A 7,187-nucleotide genomic window follows, 5' to 3' on the forward strand; every position below is an offset into this window, starting at 1 on the left:
ACGTACTCAGCCTCTGTGGAGGATAAAGCCACTGTTGTTTGTTTTCGTGTAGTCCAAGAGATCGTATTTCCGTATACTTGAAACAAATAACCACTGGTTGAACGACGATCGTCCATGTCGCTACCCCAATCTGCATCAGCAAACCCTACGATTGGTTCGACTCGACCTTCACGATGGTATTCCAAACAATAATTCTTCGTTCCTTGCAAATATCGTAACACACGTTTCAGATAATTCCAGTGTACATCAGTAGCACCACTCTGGAAACGGCTTAAAATATTGATTGCTATACTTATATCGGGGCGCGACGTTAGCATCAGGTACATCAAACATCCAATAAGTTCCCGATACGGTTTTTCTGTTGCTGGTTCACTATCCTTTTTCTTTTTCACCTTGATATTCGATTCCATAGGAGTTGATGCCGGTTTACAATTCTCCATTCCGAACCTTTGCAATAATGCCGAAATATAAGCTGTCTGATTTAATTTCAATATTCCCTTATTTATATTTCGTAATATTCGTATGCCGAGAAAGTTCTTTAACTCCTCCATATCGTCCATCTCGAACTCATTTTTCAAAAGCTGTTTTAAATTCAAAATTTCCTCCATTGAACTGGATGCCAGAATGATATCATCGACGTACAATACCATATAAATGCATACACCATTAACAATCCTAGTGTAAAGACAACTGTCATAAAGTGACCGCCGATATCCTTGATTTAGCACAAATGAATTGAAACGTTCGTTCCATGCACGCGGCGCCTGCTTTAGTCCATACAAGGATTTGCGCAAACGACATACCTTTTTCCCCCTCTCAAATCCTGGTGGCTGCCGCATATAAACAGTTTCCGATAATTTTCCGTTGAGAAAAGCAGTACGTACATCCATCTGGTGCAAATGTAGATTTTGCTTAACTGCCACTGCCAATAAGGTTCTTACAGTTGTCATTCGCACCACGGGGGCATAAGTTTCCTGATAGTCGTAACCTTCTCTGTGAGAACAACCTTTAGCCACAAGTCGCGCTTTGTATTTGTTAATGGATCCATCATCAGCATATTTGATTTTAAATACCCATTTGCAGGGCACTGCCTTTGCACCGACTGGTAGATCCACTAAATTCCACGTCTCGTTTTTCTTGAGGGCTTGCATCTCATCCTCAATTGCACGCTTCCAATGTGGCCAATCATCACGTTCTCGCAAACCGTTGATGTTTTCCGGTAATGCGTCTACGTAATTTTCCGCATGTAATGCAAAAGCTGCAAACTTTTCATCACTATAGCGTTCAGGCACCTTACGATTCCGATCGCTTCGCCGAAGTGAATCGTCGACTTGCTCCGCGCTATTGTATTCTTCTTCCGTCTCTCGAAGTTCCACTTCTTGATCTTCCGTTTCCAAGAAATCCCTTCTGTCCTGAATCGAATCTTTCTGTGTTTCCGAGGTCTCCTTTTCAAGTGATTCCACTGTAGATTGTTCCGGTACTATTTCCAATTTTCGTGATTCCACATGATCATTCACTAGGTGATCCTCAGTGAACACTTGAACTTTGCTTTTCGATTCTTGAAAAACAACATCTCGAGCCATAAAGATCTTCTTTTTCACAGGATCCCATATTCGATATGCGTTGCTTCCATACCCGACCATATAACCAATTTGGCTTTTGGCATCAAGCTTCGTTCGCTTTTGCTTTGGTATGTGACAAAATGCCTTACTTCCGAAAATTTTCAGACGAGATACATTTGGTTTCTCTCCAAACCACATTTCGTACGGCGTTTTGTTGTTTTGTAGCGCTGAAGTTGGACTGCGATTGATCAAATATACTGCAGTCAAAACTGCCTCATTCCACATTGATCGTTTGAAATCTGAATCATCTAACATTGACCGGGCACGTTCCATGATAGTCCTATTCATTCGTTCTGCAACGCCATTCTGCTGTGGCGTATATGGCACTGTCGACTCCATCAAAATTCCAGCTTCCTCACAGAATTGCATAAATCGAGCATTTATGTATTCTCCGCCGTTATCACTTCTTAATTTGCTGATTCGACTGCCAAAGTGTGCCGTGACCATCGCTACATATTTTTTAAAAACGTCCACGATATCTTCTTTTGACTTTAGTATGAATGCTATTGTCAGATGTGTATAATCATCAATAAAAGTGATGAAATACTTCTTTCCATCCCATGAAGCTGGTGTAAAAGGACCGCTGACATCAGTGTGAACCAACTGCAACGGACGAGAAGTTCGATGTTCAGTTGATTTTTTAAACGGTAGCTTGGATTGTTTTCCCATCATACAGGAAGAACAAACTTCTTTTTCCGATTTCAAAATTCCACTAATATCGATTCCTTCAACCATTTCGCCTCGTACAAGCTTTTCCAGTCCAGCATTTCCAATGTGTCCATACCGTCGATGCCATAATGTTATGTTGCTTCCTTGGTCTACGGACAATGCAGATACGATTTTCGGAACAATCATTTCTATTTCGTATAACCGACCCTTCTTCTTTGCAAAACCAATTACTTCCGTTTGACGTGTTATTCGCGCATTTTCTTTTCCAAAAACTACTTCATTTCCTTTTTCTGTTAATTGTCTTACCGATAGTAAGTTGGCGAAGAGTTCAGGAACATACAAGACGTTGTATATTCTGCACACTTGATTTTTATCATTTACAGAGCATACTACTTTCACTTCGCCGACCAGGTTGCTTGAAAGTGATACTCCTGACTTCGCTACATGGACCATGATTGGTGTTTCAAATTTCCGTAAATTTTCAAGATATGTTTTATCATTTACCATGTGCTCCGATGCTCCACTGTCTAGGATCCAGCGAATTCTTCCTTCAGTTGGTGTAGCATTACATGATAAAAATGCAATTTCATTGCCTGTATCCGCTGTGTATATCTTACTATTTTTCCTCGGTTTGTTCCAATTTTTACTGTTGTTTTCCTTTTTCGATAATTCTGGACAATTAACTCGCTTGTGTCCAATTTTTCCACAACCGTGACACTTGTACTGAAACTTTCCAGTTTTTCCAGTATTTCCAGCAAATGCTGTGCTCGATTCCGGTCTAGCTTCACCGTATTTTCGCTTAGTTTCTTCACTTAGCAACCGCGACTTTACAAATTCCAAAGTACACTGTTCTGCTGGTAACGTCTCAAGTACCGTGATGAGATTTTCGTACGCAGTAGACATTGACTGGAGCAGAAAGAATACTACCACTGGTTTGTCGAATTTTATGTTCGCCGACTCCAATTCCCGAATGGTCTTTTCAAATTCCAAAATATATTCTTCCATCGATTGTCCTCCGTCGTACTTCATTCCTGCCAGCTTTTTTAGTAGATAAAATATCCCTGAAATTCCTTTCCTTTCGAAAGTGTTCTGCAGTGTAGTCCAAATTGCCTTGGGTGATGTTTTCCCGCGAATATACTCAAGCTGCGAGTCCGCTATTTTATGGATAAGGACGGACTTACACTTAGCGTCTTCCTTCTTCCGCTTAGCCCGTTTTTCCTCCTTTTCCTTTTTTACAGCCGCTGAATCTTCGGCTACTTCCGGGTAGAAATCTTCTTCTTCTAAAGTTTTCTCAATACAATGAAGCAATCCCAATTCTTCCAGGTAGGCTTCAATCCGAAAGCTCCAGTTTGAAAAATTTGTCCCGTCGAAAAGATATACACGAACACGAGATTCCTCCATTTCCGGACGTTCTGGGCCCATAACCAGTTGAATATGTGAATGTGTGGTTTGGAATCTCTTTTATTAACTGAAGATAACGACTGCTTCCACTCGCTGCTAGCTTAAGACTCAATCACTTCAACGCAAGCTAAGGATACTATGATTGCTTCCTCAACACCAACAACATCCAAACACCTTTTGAGGACCTTCGAAGCACTTTTTAAGTAATTCCAACAACATCCAAACACCTTTGGAGGCCCTTCGAAGCACTTTTTACGTAATTCCAACAACATCCAAACACCTTCAGAGGACCTTCGAAGCACTTGTTACGTAATTCCAACAACATCCAAACACCTTTAGAGGACCTTCGAAGCACTTTTTACGTAATTCCAACAACATCCAAACACCTTTGGAGGCCCTTCGAAGCACTTTTTACGGAATTCCAACAACAACCAAACACCTTTGGAGGACCTTCATAGCACTTTTTACGTATTTTCAACAACATCCAAACACATTTTGAGGACCTTCGAAGCACTTTTTACGTAATTCCAACAGCATGCAAATACCTTTGGAGGACCTTCGAAGCACTTTTTACGTAATTCCAACAACATTCAAACACCTTTGGAGGACCTTCGGAGCACTTTTTACGTAATTCCAACAGCATGCAAACACCTTCGGAGGACCTTCGAAGCACTTTTTACGTAAATCCAACAACATTCAAACACCTTTTGAGGACTTTTGAAGCACTTTTTACTTAATTCCAACAACATCCAAACACCTTTGGAGGACCTTCGAAGCACTTTTTACGTAATTCCAACAACATCCAAACACCTTTAGAGGACGTTTGAAGCACTTTTTACGTAATTCCAACAACATCCAATCACCTTTGGAGGACCTTCGAAGCACTTTTAACGTAATTCCAACAACATCCAAACACCTTCGGAGGACCTTCGAAGCACTTTTTACTTAATTCCAACAACATCCAAACACCTTCAGAGGACCTTCGAAGCACTTTTTACGTTATTCCAACAACATCCAAACACCTTTGGAGGACCTTTGGAGCACTTTTTACGTAATTTCAACAACATCCAAACACCTTTGGAGGACCTTCGGAGCACTTTTTACGTAATTCCAACAACATCCAAACTCCTTCGGAGGACCTTCGAAGCTCTTTTTACGTAATTCCAGCAACATCCAATCACCTTTGGAGGACCTTCGAAGCACTTTTAACGTAATTCCAACAACATCCAAACACCTTCGGAGGACCTTCGAAGCACTTTTTACTTAATTCCAACAACATCCAAACACCTTCAGAGGACCTTCGAAGCACTTTTTACGTTATTCCAACAACATCCAAACAACTTTGGAGGACCTTCGGAGCACTTTTTACGTAATTTCAACAACATCCAAACACCTTTGGAGGACCTTCGAAGCACTTTTTAAGTAATTCCAACAACATCCATACACCTTTGGAGGACCTTCGAAGCACTTTTTACGTAATTCCAACAACATCCATACACCTTTGGAGGCCCTTCGAAGCACTTTTTACGGAATTCCAACAACAACCAAACACCTTTGGAGGACCTTCGTAGCACTTTTTACGTAATTTCAACAACATCCAAACACCTTTTGAGGACCTTCGAAGCACTTTTTACGTAATTTCAACAACATCCAAACACCTTCGGAGGACCTTTAAAGCTCTTTTTACGTAATTCAAACAACATCCAAACACCTTCAGAGGACCTTCGAAGCACTTTTTATGTAATTCCAACAACATCCAAACACCTTTTGAGGCCCTTCGAAGCACTTTTTACGGAATTCCAACAACAACCAAACACCTTCAGAGGACCTTCGAAGCACTTGTTACGTAATTCCAACAACATCCAAACACCTTTAGAGGACCTTCGAAGCACTTTTTACGTAATTCCAACAACATCCAAACACCTTTGGAGGCCCTTCGAAGCACTTTTTACGGAATTCCAACAACAACCAAACACCTTTGGAGGACCTTCATAGCACTTTTTACGTAATTTCAACAACATCCAAACACATTTTGAGGACCTTCGAAGCACTTTTTACGTAATTCCAACAGCATGCAAATACCTTTGGAGGACCTTCGAAGCACTTTTTACGTAATTCCAACAACATCCAAACACCGTTGGAGGACCTTCGAAGCACTTTTTACGTAATTTAAACAGCATCCAAACACCTTTGGAGGCCCTTTGAAGCACTTTTTACGTAATTCTAACAAAATCCAAACACCTTTAGAGGACCTACGAAGCACTTTTTACGTAATTCCAACAACATCCAAACACCTTCAGAGAACTTTCGAAGCTCTTTTTACGTAATTCCAACATCATCCAAACACCTTCAGAGGACCTTCGAAGCATTTTTTGCGTAATTCCAACAACATCCAAACACCTTCGGAGGACCTTCGAAGCACTTTTTAAGTAATTCCAACAACATCCAAACACCTTTGAAGGACCTTCGGAGCACTTTTTACGTAATTTCAACAACATCAAAACACCTTTGGAGGACCTTCGAAGCACTTTTTACGTAATTCCAACAACATCCAAACACCTTTGGAGGACCTTCGGAGCACTTTTTACGTAATTCCAACAGCATGCAAACACCTTTGGAGGACGTTTGAAGCACTTTTTACGTAATTCCAACAACATCCAAACACCTTCAGAGGACCTTCGAAGCACTTTTTACGTTATTCCAACAACATCCAAACACCTTTGGAGGACCTTCGGAGCACTTTTTACGTAATTCCAACAACATCCAAACACCTTTGGAGGACCTTCGAAGCACTTTTTAAGTAATTCCAACAACATCAAAACACCTCTGGAGGACCTTCGAAGCACTTTTTACGTAATTCCAACAACATCCAAACACCTTCAGAGGACCTTCGAAGCACTTTTTACGTTATTCCAACAACATCCATACACCTTTGGAGGCCCTTCGAAGCACTTTTTACGGAATTCCAACAACAACCAAACACCTTCGGAGGACCTCCGTAGCACTTTTTACGTAATTTCAACAACATCCAAACACATTTTGAGGACCTTCGAAGCACTTTTTACGTAATTTCAACAACCTCCAAACATCTTCGGAGGACCTTTAAAGCTCTTTTTACGTAATTCCAACAACATCCAAACACCTTCAGAGGACCTTCGAAGCACTTTTTATGTAATTCCAACAACATCCAAACACCTTTAGAGGACCTTCGAAGCACTTTTTAAGTAATTCCAACAACATCCAAACACCTTTGGAGGCCCTTCCAAGCACTTTTTACGTAATTCCAACAACATCCAAACACCTTTAGAGGACCTTCGAAGCACTTTTTACGTAATTCCAACAACATCCAAACACCTTTGGAGGCCCTTCGAAGCACTTTTTACGGAATTCCAACAAAAACCAAACACCTTTGGAGGACCTTCGAAGCACTTTTTACGTAATTCCAACAACATCCAAACACCTTTGGAGTACCTTTAAAGCTCTTTTTACGTAATT

The sequence above is a fragment of the Anopheles ziemanni genome, unplaced genomic scaffold (assembly GCF_943734765.1).
Source record: "Anopheles ziemanni unplaced genomic scaffold, idAnoZiCoDA_A2_x.2 scaffold_22_ctg1, whole genome shotgun sequence".
NCBI classification, from domain to species: Eukaryota; Metazoa; Arthropoda; class Insecta; order Diptera; family Culicidae; genus Anopheles; species Anopheles ziemanni.